A 14,164-nucleotide genomic window follows, 5' to 3' on the forward strand; every position below is an offset into this window, starting at 1 on the left:
AGTAGACTTTTGTTTTGTCTGTTGCTGTAGTATTTGCATAACATGCAACATCGGCATGGAATGAAGGACGTCCGAAGCGGCCTCGCGATGAGAAGTCAGCGAGATAGGAGCTAAGCGGCTGGTACGAACGGAACTTTGAATGGAGTAGCGGGAAAGCAAAGAGGTTCGTTAGAACAAACTTCGACCACTAGAGTCTGGGATGGTAGAGAATGCTTCTGTAAAGTGAGGGGATGTTCTATATCCGTTGAAACAAGCATCAACACTACGTGAGAAGATCAGTTCCACGTTTAGCTTTGTCGAACATCAAAGTCTGTAAACAAGCTAAGTGTAGTTGGCGGATACGCGAGTTTTTGCACGACTTGAGTTACTGCTACTAGGTCCAGACCGCCAAGACAAACGTCTAGGAAAGATAGCGAAGACAAAAAAGTCATCGCAGGCATCAGTACCGCCATCGAACCTCACTCGCATTCAAATAGTTGATCTATTTGCGTTATGAGATGCTGGACACTGACGCGGTCGTTACTCGTTGCTTGTCACTGCTGGCGACAGCAGGAGTGAATGACCCCCAACATTTTTGCCCACCAACCCTAATGTTGCCCCCTGGCAATGTTCCGCGACCCCGAGGTAATCCGCCGCCAACCGTCGCAGCCGATGCAGCCCCAGCAACACCTCGTGGCTTTTCTGTTTCAGCAATTCGGCCCTATCTGCTCAATTCCATCACTTTATACAATATCCCATTGCATTGTACACAGGGTTAGTGTAGGCTGTAAAAAGGGGATTCGGTTCCAGCAACTGTAGCTATGGGAGTGGGCATTGTCATCGAGTGGCCCCCTAATGTACTCACACGCCTGCACCGACACTAAAGCGATACGAGACAATAACAAAGGCCACGAAGACGACAACACCAGCAAGAGAGACGGTAGAAGCTTGGCGACTTTTGCCTTTAGCATGCTTGCCTGCTATCGGCCGAACCGTCCAAACAATCTTTCGTACTAGCACAGAAGAGGAAAACTAGCTGGCATGTCAATGCTTTCAGTCAGTCCTTTACAAGAACACCCGCCAACTCCAGCAACACAAAAGCCGACTCAGAGGGGCAATTCAGGAGTAAGAATGGGTGAAAGATATAAAAAAAAATAACGACAAAACAAGGCTAAGGGGTGTGTCTGTTTCTGCGGCCCGTTACCCTCCGTCCCTCTATGTAGAGTGCGTGGTCGATCACTCCTACCGAGACATGTATTCAGCGCTGCAAAGACACAACCATCAGCAACGCTGACAAAACAAGAACCTGTAAACGTCCTGCACAGCAAGCAGCTATATCTAAGGAAGAGCAAAAGAACGGACAATAGAGGACTGGCGGGAAACCTTAAGCGAAAAGACGTCAGAACAACAAATCAACAGGACGACCATGCTGATGATGACAGCTACGCTTGTGCCGTTGATCAGCCACAAAGGAAACCAACGGAGATGCAGACAGACCGAGCCATATCGAGAGCTGGAAGCAGTGACTAGTTTACTAAGACGTTGGATTAGAACGGCGTGACGAGCAAGCAAACTCGACATAAACTTGATTGATACAAGCTGCTATAAATAAAATATAGCACCAGCAGGTGGCAATAATAGATAGTCAGACTGGGAATAGTCAGCACAGTTGTGATCGGTAAGCATCACGGGAAGGGTCTTATGGCTGGCAACAAAAAGCACGAACACGCACCACAGAGTTGATACCTGGATCCAAAAACGTGTCGTGTGCACGGAAATAGGAGAAGGCTTCTGATCTCTTACTGCCCCCCAGTTCCACTCGACCCTTGTCTCCAACCTTCCCTCGTGCAAATGTATGCAACAGTGCGCTGCAAATATGCTGTTGACGAACAAGGCTAAACAAAGTTTAGGCGTCTCCACAGGAATCAAGCTATAGATATGGAAAACGTGTCTAGCCTCTTTATCTTTAGATAAATAGTTGGCACGAACAAAAATTAAAGCTGAACGTAACACGAAATAATCGTGGTGTAGCATCAAATTGTATATTGTTGCGATGTGTTTGTTATACGTACGCTGTTTGTAAGTGAACGTTGAACGGCAGACACTGAGCAATAAAGAGAAACCACCAATTGCCTAAAGTAAGATTCAATGCATATGCCTGTGTTCGTGTATATTTAAGGGATTATACTGCAACAAGACGACTTAGGTCTATATGTGTTTATGCGCATAATCAAGCGTATAAACAAACCCAGGTATCACAATGGATAGTTATTCTTGTGCACGCTGAGAACATCGTGTCATGTATATATATATATATATATATAACGACAGATCCCTCAATAACTGTGATTGCGAGGCTAACATGTGTGAGTATTTCGTCATAAGTACAATGCATTGGCCGCTGTGAGCAGCCTGTTCCATAGTGAAGACCACTGCGCTCCTCCATTTTTCTCATTTTCGCTTTGTATAAATTCAGGTTTCTCTAGGTAGTGCAGCACATGTTCTTGTTCGTTCAAAGTTCAGGATCAAAAGGCCAGGCGAATTCTGGCACTTGATTGGCCCAGCGTTGTCTACCGCTTCTATCGGCAGCAGTAGTCGGCGTCGATTAATCGACTGGTATCGGATCTTCGTCCCCCGCCTACAACTGGTAACAGCAACGGCATATATAGCGATCAGATGTGGCCTACTTCTTTTACTCTCTGTTTTTCGCTCCCTGACAAGACCTCGTAGCCAGCATGGCGAGCCTTACCTACTCTGATACCAACTCTGGGTAGATTCACGCTCATATTTAGTTACCCCAGTTTGGATACAGCCTGATACTGAGGTCTTGCACATCATGCAGAGGCTGAGTAAACTGTTCAGGGGAAAAAAGGAGACAATTTGCCCAGCCTGCCACTGGCATTAGTTGCAGTTGTAAAAGTACTGGCGTTGTAGCATTGCTTAGTTATAACAATCGTTGATTATGTGGCTATGCTTTGAATATGTTGGAATGAATGTGTGCCATCGAGGTGCGCTATCAAGTCACCCCGTTTTAGCATAATACCGATTCGGCAATATAGGGGTCCAGAATGAATAAGAGAAAGCCAAATGAGACATAAAGACTACTGCGTGCTCTGTAGCTCTGTAATGATTCTGAAAAACTACGCGGGTAACATAAGTGGCTTCACAACTGACCTTGCAAGAACTGAGGGATGACAAACATTGACAGATTGATAGAGAATTAGGCTTGCCCGATACCCATTCAGAACGCAACATTACTGTTGAGCCACTACTATAAAGCGAACCGTTATAATCAGATATATTGTAGTTAAGTATCTGGAGTTATACATGGCAGAACGAGATTTTTACGGTCGGGAAAGGCTAGAACAAGTGAATTCGATTTTTTTTCCTTTTTTATTTGCACACAACCTTGTCGAGTTTTCAAAAAATATAATAAATACGTCGTAAAAAAACTTAACTAAATCTACACATTTAGTCAGTCAGTCAGCCAGCTCATTAATGAAATCGAGCAGCAAAATGTGATTTCGCCGTCTAAGTCCAACATAGTATAAAGACGCAAATCTTTTTTCATCCATAGTTTGTTTTAGAAAAATTCGATAGGCCCTCAAGAAACCGTACGTATTGTGACGCCGAAAAACTTCTGCGTTATGGTCCATTGCAGCTCCATTCTACATTAGTATATACTTTGGCGTTATGGATCTTTTACAGTTTCCTGGGCGCTTTTTTTTTTTTTTTTTTTTTTTTTTTTTTTTTTTTTTTTTTTTTTTTTTTTTTTTTTTTTTTCATCTACCTGTGTATGTTTTTATTCACTTCCATAGACGTGTGTTTGATGTCAGTTCACTACCTGTTGCGTCGTTATTGACAAACTGTCCATTAGGTCGCACTTCGCCCTGTGCGCCATTTAACCTTTATATAATATCATCTATGACATAGTTTCATTCGACAGCGTCGTCTTTCATTGCTGCCATTTATCAGCTAAAAAAAAAAAAAAAAAAAAAAAAAAAAAAAAAAAAAAAAAAAGCGCCCAGGAAACTGTAAAAGATCCATAACGCCAAAGTATATACTAATGTAGAATGGAGCTGCAATGGACCATAACGCAGAAGTTTTTCGGCGTCACAATACGTACGGTTTCTTGAGGGCCTATCGAATTTTTCTAAAACAAACTATGGATGAAAAAAGATTTGCGTCTTTATACTATGTTGGACTTAGACGGCGAAATCACATTTTGCTGCTCGATTTCATTAATGAGCTGGCTGACTGACTGACTAAATGTGTAGATTTAGTTAAGTTTTTTTACGACGTATTTATTATATTTTTTGAAAACTCGACAAGGTTGTGTGCAAATAAAAAAGGAAAAAAAATCGAATTCACTTGTTCTAGCCTTTCCCGACCGTAAAAATCTCGTTCTGCCATGTATAACTCCAGATACTTAACTACAATATATCTGATTATAACGGTTCGCTTTATAGTAGTGGCTCAACAGTAATGTTGCGTTCTGAATGGGTATCGGGCAAGCCTAATTCTCTATCAATCTGTCAATGTTTGTCATCCCTCAGTTCTTGCAAGGTCAGTTGTGAAGCCACTTATGTTACCCGCGTAGTTTTTCAGAATCATTACAGAGCTACAGAGCACGCAGTAGTCTTTATGTCTCATTTGGCTTTCTCTTATTCATTCTGGACCCCTATATTGCCGAATCGGTATTATGCTAAAACGGGGTGACTTGATAGCGCACCTCGATGGCACACATTCATTCCAACATATTCAAAGCATAGCCACATAATCAACGATTGTTATAACTAAGCAATGCTACAACGCCAGTACTTTTACAACTGCAACTAATGCCAGTGGCAGGCTGGGCAAATTGTCTCCTTTTTTCCCCTGAACAGTTTACTCAGCCTCTGCATGATGTGCAAGACCTCAGTATCAGGCTGTATCCAAACTGGGGTAACTAAATATGAGCGTGAATCTACCCAGAGTTGGTATCAGAGTAGGTAAGGCTCGCCATGCTGGCTACGAGGTCTTGTCAGGGAGCGAAAAACAGAGAGTAAAAGAAGTAGGCCACATCTGATCGCTATATATGCCGTTGCTGTTACCAGTTGTAGGCGGGGGACGAAGATCCGATACCAGTCGATTAATCGACGCCGACTACTGCTGCCGATAGAAGCGGTAGACAACGCTGGGCCAATCAAGTGCCAGAATTCGCCTGGCCTTTTGATCCTGAACTTTGAACGAACAAGAACATGTGCTGCACTACCTAGAGAAACCTGAATTTATACAAAGCGAAAATGAGAAAAATGGAGGAGCGCAGTGGTCTTCACTATGGAACAGGCTGCTCACAGCGGCCAATGCATTGTACTTATGACGAAATACTCACACATGTTAGCCTCGCAATCACAGTTATTGAGGGATCTGTCGTTATATATATATATATATATATACATGACACGATGTTCTCAGCGTGCACAAGAATAACTATCCATTGTGATACCTGGGTTTGTTTATACGCTTGATTATGCGCATAAACACATATAGACCTAAGTCGTCTTGTTGCAGTATAATCCCTTAAATATACACGAACACAGGCATATGCATTGAATCTTACTTTAGGCAATTGGTGGTTTCTCTTTATTGCTCAGTGTCTGCCGTTCAACGTTCACTTACAAACAGCGTACGTATAACAAACACATCGCAACAATATACAATTTGATGCTACACCACGATTATTTCGTGTTACGTTCAGCTTTAATTTTTGTTCGTGCCAACTATTTATCTAAAGATAAAGAGGCTAGACACGTTTTCCATATCTATAGCTTGATTCCTGTGGAGACGCCTAAACTTTGTTTAGCCTTGTTCGTCAACAGCATATTTGCAGCGCACTGTTGCATACATTTGCACGAGGGAAGGTTGGAGACAAGGGTCGAGTGGAACTGGGGGGCAGTAAGAGATCAGAAGCCTTCTCCTATTTCCGTGCACACGACACGTTTTTGGATCCAGGTATCAACTCTGTGGTGCGTGTTCGTGCTTTTTGTTGCCAGCCATAAGACCCTTCCCGTGATGCTTACCGATCACAACTGTGCTGACTATTCCCAGTCTGACTATCTATTATTGCCACCTGCTGGTGCTATATTTTATTTATAGCAGCTTGTATCAATCAAGTTTATGTCGAGTTTGCTTGCTCGTCACGCCGTTCTAATCCAACGTCTTAGTAAACTAGTCACTGCTTCCAGCTCTCGATATGGCTCGGTCTGTCTGCATCTCCGTTGGTTTCCTTTGTGGCTGATCAACGGCACAAGCGTAGCTGTCATCATCAGCATGGTCGTCCTGTTGATTTGTTGTTCTGACGTCTTTTCGCTTAAGGTTTCCCGCCAGTCCTCTATTGTCCGTTCTTTTGCTCTTCCTTAGATATAGCTGCTTGCTGTGCAGGACGTTTACAGGTTCTTGTTTTGTCAGCGTTGCTGATGGTTGTGTCTTTGCAGCGCTGAATACATGTCTCGGTAGGAGTGATCGACCACGCACTCTACATAGAGGGACGGAGGGTAACGGGCCGCAGAAACAGACACACCCCTTAGCCTTGTTTTGTCGTTATTTTTTTTTATATCTTTCACCCATTCTTACTCCTGAATTGCCCCTCTGAGTCGGCTTTTGTGTTGCTGGAGTTGGCGGGTGTTCTTGTAAAGGACTGACTGAAAGCATTGACATGCCAGCTAGTTTTCCTCTTCTGTGCTAGTACGAAAGATTGTTTGGACGGTTCGGCCGATAGCAGGCAAGCATGCTAAAGGCAAAAGTCGCCAAGCTTCTACCGTCTCTCTTGCTGGTGTTGTCGTCTTCGTGGCCTTTGTTATTGTCTCGTATCGCTTTAGTGTCGGTGCAGGCGTGTGAGTACATTAGGGGGCCACTCGATGACAATGCCCACTCCCATAGCTACAGTTGCTGGAACCGAATCCCCTTTTTACAGCCTACACTAACCCTGTGTACAATGCAATGGGATATTGTATAAAGTGATGGAATTGAGCAGATAGGGCCGAATTGCTGAAACAGAAAAGCCACGAGGTGTTGCTGGGGCTGCATCGGCTGCGACGGTTGGCGGCGGATTACCTCGGGGTCGCGGAACATTGCCAGGGGGCAACATTAGGGTTGGTGGGCAAAAATGTTGGGGGTCATTCACTCCTGCTGTCGCCAGCAGTGACAAGCAACGAGTAACGACCGCGTCAGTGTCCAGCATCTCATAACGCAAATAGATCAACTATTTGAATGCGAGTGAGGTTCGATGGCGGTACTGATGCCTGCGATGACTTTTTTGTCTTCGCTATCTTTCCTAGACGTTTGTCTTGGCGGTCTGGACCTAGTAGCAGTAACTCAAGTCGTGCAAAAACTCGCGTATCCGCCAACTACACTTAGCTTGTTTACAGACTTTGATGTTCGACAAAGCTAAACGTGGAACTGATCTTCTCACGTAGTGTTGATGCTTGTTTCAACGGATATAGAACATCCCCTCACTTTACAGAAGCATTCTCTACCATCCCAGACTCTAGTGGTCGAAGTTTGTTCTAACGAACCTCTTTGCTTTCCCGCTACTCCATTCAAAGTTCCGTTCGTACCAGCCGCTTAGCTCCTATCTCGCTGACTTCTCATCGCGAGGCCGCTTCGGACGTCCTTCATTCCATGCCGATGTTGCATGTTATGCAAATACTACAGCAACAGACAAAACAAAAGTCTACTGCCCGAACCTTGTACACAAGTAGATAATCTACAAAAAAAAAAAAAAAAAAAAAAAGGATAAAGAACTTCAGGGAGGACTTCGCAGGAGATTTCCGCAACATTCCATTCGATGTAACTAAATGACTTGACTTTGGGCGCCGGTTCGGTGCCTCTTCCTGCTTACACTGCACACATAGCCGTGCTGTCGACTTACCTATGCTGTTGTGTTGGTTGGCAGTGTTGTGCCCCTGAAACTGTGGTTGTCCTATAGCACTTTCCAAGAAAGAAGTATCGCATGCCGGTCGGGCACCTGCTCCTTTTCTCAGGTTTGCTAGCGTGGCTGCAGTCTACGTAGTCCTGTCAAAGGCCGTAGCGCATCAGAAGCAAGCAGTCGTGCAATGTGGCAAAATGTGGCCGCTTGTTGCTACTGTTTCGGCTGCTGCATGGCTTGCTTTGCTGCATTTGTCGTTAGATACGTTTACTGTTCTCTTTCCCAATATACATATTTTATTCCGCAACTAGTCACCTCCGCCCTCAGCCTCGCATTTCTGCTGTAACAGTAGTTGTAGCCTCTGCTTTCGCTTCGTAGTGAAAGTCCGACAACCCAGGGGTGAAAACGGTGGCAGTAAAAGCAGCACGACGGCATCGTAGGGGCATCGACGGTGTCTCTAGCCGTAAAGCTGCCACAGTTGGGCACGATAGGTGAGAAGGGCCACGCCTCGATTGCTCGAGGCTGTTCGATCGGCGCCGCCATCGTTATATGTACGTGTGCTGACTAGTCACTTACCGCCCTCGTCATATGAGTCCTATTCCTTATCCTTGCCCTTGTAGAAACTCCGAAGTGCTAACGCGTCCGCCATTCGCTCCGGCACGCTACCAAACACCAAAAACTCTATCGTTTAATCTATTTTGCCAGCACTACGGTACAATCCACCTACACATCGCGGAGCGTGGGGAGAAATCTGGTGTCGGCTAGGGGAACTTTCGCGGAAAAGGCTTCGGAGTTTCACAAGGCGACGAACGGTCTGCCGTGTTGCGAGAGTCGAGGAAATGATAAGCTGGTCACCACACGGACACAAACCAGCACGCGCCTAGTGGTGGGTCGCATAACGCGTACATTTATGGGCAGCTGGCGCATAGTCGAAGAGACTTCCCATTACCGGAAAGGTTGATTCCACGCTAACGCCTGACGATAACAACAATAACAAAAGGGACATTGCCATTCATAACCACATATGTAAGTATTATATTGTTATAAGAAGGACGACAACAGTCATCAGTTCATTTTCGTATGCATAGACCTCTTATTCATGCGTTATTATTGTTGAGACCACAAGCGTTCCTGTCAAACAGTCGCGGTTTCGGCTGCTGCTGAGAAGCAGAAGGGTGTCAGCAATCGAATCTGCCTCTACGCATCCTAGATCAATACTAGCTACATTTACTCACATAGCAAATATATTCTAAACGAGTAAATGAAACCATTGATTTATTCTCGTCCTTGTCTTCCTTTAGTGTGGAACGACTCCACCAAGGAATAGCCTCGTTAAAAGATACTTGTCATTCTGTTCTAGTCTTTTCCCTTTCCTTGAATAGTGTATTTGCTGTTAGACACTTGTTCCCTACTTGTATAACATGATACCATCTAATATATACCTATTTTTTCGGCTTTTATATTGCTCAACAGTGTCACACGTAGACTACATCTTTTTGTGCATCTATATTAGTTATCGTCTCAATTAGTACATTTGCTCTTAAATCGATACATGGAAAATGTTAAGTTGGCCACTTTCAATTTTCATTTATTGTCTACCTAGTTTCTCTGTTATTATCGTCAGTAGTCTTGCTATGATTGTCAACTTGTCCACCATCTGCTAGTGGTTTAATACCTTCTGTGCGTAACAGTTCGCTGCGCCAACGCAGCAACATACAATTTGCGGGTGACTTCGTGCAGTAAGAGTGGATTAAGAAGACTGCAGCTCTGTATATGTACTGGGTATAGGCTTTGGGGCAACCGGTGTCTATGAAGTACAAATAAAAAAAAAAAAAAAAAAAAAGTACAAGTGGAAGCTGCTATGAAGTGCTAGACAACACTCCGAATCGCCATTCTACAGCTGACTTGCTAAACTTCGTTTCGTCAGATACATATCGAGATGGTAACCTCGAGACAGTCTAAGTGGCCTTAGATCCTTTGATTAACGACAGCTTAAGAGAGTTGTTTTGGTATATCCAGCTCTTGGTATAACTATCAGAGGTGCGAGCCTCCAAGATAGCATCAACGCCTGCCTAGCTTCTCTTGGTCAGCCACTCTCAATGAATGTATCACATTTTATGTTTCAGCTTTCCTATGATCACTGGCGCTCTCGCCGCCGTTTGCTTTGCATCGAACTTAATTAGTGTGCTGTTGTTGCCTTTGCTGCCTCTGATTCTGATAAAGTGGTATGGATCGCTGGCTGTGTGTATCAGCCGCCTTCGCCGCCGTCATTACAATGTTCTTGCTGTATTGTGCCGGACCGAGCTTGTCGTCAGCTCTTCTCGGTAACAACAACCGTATCATCAACTGACCCTCATGATCTGTCTCGGATGAGTGAACGACTGGTTAAACAAGATCTCTAGGGTAGGGAGGGATTGATAAATGCAGTCGTAGCTATCAAAAAACAAGCACTGGAAATTCGTAGTCGCGATGCCGCATTGTCACGATATAATGATCTTTGAGGCTAGCTCGATTTCCGATTTTTCCATGCATTTCACTCGTATGCTCAAGCACAATCGCACACACCGCATAAGAGCCATATGTAAAGCATAGGTACAGAAACTTGCACAACGTGTACAAATACTTATCTATGCATATACAACCACATGTGTTAAAATATATACATAATTATTTGTTATAATATAACTATAGATCCATCCATTAGTTGTTGTTGTGTCTATGCACACTGCTAGTCGATAATCACTTCAAGCCTTATGCCGTTTTACAGGAAAAATTGGGTGTAATCATTGTTATATGCAAGTTATCATGAGTGGTTTCGTTTTTTCCGTCTAACGGGCCCTCATTGATGTAGACGAAGTCGCCTACAACAATAGGGATGGTAGAAATGGATAAACAGGGCGAGGGAGGGGCGTGGAGTAGTCTTCAAGATTTGGAACTATTGCTTTAAAAGATAGCACTGGCTTTAGCTCCGTCTATCACTCGATGTCCCTCGGGGGCAAGACATGGAGCGACAACAGCAAACAGCTTGTTTTTCACTCGAAGAGAATGCGTCTCTCTTAGCTCTTTATGTTCCGACACATTATATCCTAGCAGGGTTTCGGCTTTCTTGTTAAGATTGCCGTCATGTGCCCCACTCATCACAATTTTTTGCTCCCTCTTTCTACTTCTATCACAACCTCCGTGCCGCCTCACTGGTCTCGATATAGTATTGCCATACGAAAAGCCCCCTTCTTCAGGAAGCAGTATTCCGACAATCAGTGTCTGTATACACGTCAACTCGGGTGGGCCGCTTGACTTGGTTTCGCTTGCCGTGGTAGTCTTCTTCTTCAGAGAAGAAAAACGCTTGGGGCGTTGGTTTATAGCTTTTTTTAGCCAACCTGACCGACCGGTATAACCTCCGAGTATGCAATGACGCAAGATAGGATAGCAGAGCTCTTCTGTCACCCTTCTCATCCGTCACATTTGTTATGCTGTTGTTACCCATTAACATCGATAGTTCGCACAATCGCAACTGCGTGAGACCCGTTTAGCGTATGCTGGACGATATCAGGAGGCTCTGCTTCTTTGTTTTGTGTAATGAGCTCCGACTATCCTCCACACATTGGGTGGGTGGAGGTAGGGCGCTGCCGGGGTTGCAAACAGCCACAGCAATTAGTACCACACACCCGCGGCTCATTATGGGCTAGCGCCACAACAGTACCAGCATCGATAAATATAAGCAACGATGCAAATCACTGAACAGAAAAAAATTTGAACTCATTGACTGACGCTTTATGACTCTGTGAATTAATGGAAGCTAAAAGTTATCTTCTAAATTTTCTAATAATTATTACCACAATACAATCGTGATTACTAGTTCTTTTATGTGCCTATTATGCATTTCATTTTCTCTTCAAGGCGATCCTACATGCATATTTATTCTTCACCAATTTGTTCGATTCAGCCTCCTATTGAGCAATTGTCTACGTAGGATAGGATATTTAAACATTCCATGTTACTATCTCGTCGAGCTTAAATGAGGTCGGGGAACAAACGCCGTATTTAGTTACCTCTCAGGGTAATACCCAATGACTGTACATTTTTAGACACCCTGGGTCTCTAGCTACACTGCACTATGCCTGTATATAAATAGCGAAATGTCAAGAGCCTTTCACTGTGTGGCGTTTAGATGAGCTCTCTAATGTACCAAGCACAACCTTTATCTTCCCACCTAAATATTTTCGTTCGTTAGTATTATGCCGGAGCCGTTTAAGCCAATAAAAAAATTTGCCTCTTTTGTCACTGATCAGAAAAGTAGCACGAAACAAATTTAATGATGGATGCAGCAGAGCTCAACAATAATAGTAGTAGTAACAAGCAAAAAAAAAAGCTGATTCGAGTAGATACTAGACATAGGTAAGACAAAGCTCAAACTACGTATCTATTAGGAAAAAACAAAGCCAAATTTGTGCGCTCGACACTGTGTGATGGTCGCTCATTTGAAGAAGCACAGACCTACGCGTTCAATGGAAGATGTTTACTTATATGTGGTCGCGTAACCTATTATCGATGCCGACCTTGGTTACAGCTTGGAAATGTCAAGGAGCATCAAGGTAACAGTGTGGCCTCTGTTATAGCCGGTCGAGAAGGGCGGTTGGGGGGGGGGGGGGGAAAACTCGTTATTCAGAAGCGATGAGAGCCTGGCTTGTAGATATTCCAGTTTGTCTAGTTTCCGATCGAGGTTTTAGGTGGTATTCAACAGGAGCAATTACAGACGAGAGGAATAAAACTACGTATGTTGGCCTTCGTGACTTCCTCTGTGTTCGAGACATAAAACCTCTGTATTCGATGTCAAAAGTCAAAATGGAACACTAATTTTACCATTGGACATTGATATTCAATTGGACCAGAAGTTGTGGCGAGTTCGTGCAGCCCGGAAAAGCTAAATGTCATGTTCAAGATTGTTCCACTGGGTTTGGTAGAGTAGACAACAACCAATAAGCAGTTAATTAAAACTGGATGTCAGGAACAAATTTGATTTGTAGTAACCAGAAGTCATGCTGATGCAGAATAATGAGCTGGGAGCGTCGATCATTGAAGGAAACAATTTTCCGTAGATTAAACTTGCCTAAAGTAAAATTTACCCAACTCGTTAAGATTCGTATGTTACCAACACGACCGATTAGAACGAGATAACTAACAGACGTCACTAAGCCCCATCGACGTTAAAGTGAAACTGCTAGAAGCAACATCTCTGATGCGATCGGTGTCTTTTTGGAGAACACCAACATCAGAGTTCTCTGAGGGCTCATCCAGTGCACGACTGGCTACTTCTGAAATGTCTGACATGAATCAAATGATCCAGTACGCTCACTGGCCTCGCTAAGATGACTAGCGAAGACATTTCATGTAAAAGATCAATTGAAACGTTGCAATATTTAGAGATTTCGTAACCTATTTGGGAGTTGCTGTAGTCGATCTCTAACGGCGAGGCGGTCAGGGGTGTCTCAACGGCAGCAACACTGCCCTTACAACGCGAGTTCGACAATTGTGCGAAGCCTTCGAGGAGAATATATCAGAAAGTTCGGTTCTATTAGCCAAGGCCAGAGCGGCGCCGTTGAGATGCCAATAAATCATTGATAAATTTGTATTGATTACAGCCGTTTACGCTGAATAAATCGTACAGAAATTGTTTGAGTAAAACGGGGCTCTCCTCCTTAACGTGCTGATGCTTGGATCGGTGAATCACTGGCTCTTTTGAAAGTTGTTAGTTGCGGATAGAATCAGAGAGATTCCGTGGATGTTTGCCCTTCCGGAAGGGCGTAAAGGAAGAGCCCCATGGACTCATTGAGCAAATGCATCGCAGTTGAGTAGAAGGCGTCCGCGCAAGTATGGCTAGCTGATCTACTAAGGCGAAGCGTCACTAATAAATTTCCACTGGTACAAAAGAGAAAAAAATACTAAGTTCACAGAAATGCTTCATTTAAAGCGCCTTGAAAAATAAAATTCTTCTCGAACGTGTTCACTTTATGATGAAGATAAGAAAATCTAATACAAAATACAGGTCGAGTGTATCAGTGTGCCAACAAAGCGGATTACGCAGACTTCCTTATTCCTTGGCGTGTACGGTTAGTGAAAACGAAGCTTTCAGGAAGCGAACCGGACACTATTTCGCTGCCAGTCAGAACCCCCGAGTGTTTATTATTGTTATCTTCTCCTGATTGTGAAATTTGCTTGGCATTTGGGATCAGTTCAGTTGGAAGAGGCGTCTCATTTTTCCGTCGAAAAGGAGATGGG

The 14,164-nt window shown here is 43.9% G+C and overlaps 1 protein-coding gene across 3 annotated transcripts in view; it reads right to left on the minus strand.

Annotated features, from left to right (window-relative positions):
- gro (TLE family member transcriptional corepressor groucho) overlaps positions 1–14,164 on the minus strand; it is a 113,117-nt gene that overhangs the window by 82,084 nt on the left and 16,869 nt on the right. The gene's annotated exons all lie outside the window — the stretch shown is intronic.

Source organism: Varroa destructor, unplaced genomic scaffold (genome assembly GCF_002443255.2).
Source record: "Varroa destructor unplaced genomic scaffold, Vdes_3.0 BEIS01000006.1, whole genome shotgun sequence".
NCBI lineage: Eukaryota > Metazoa > Arthropoda > Arachnida > Mesostigmata > Varroidae > Varroa > Varroa destructor.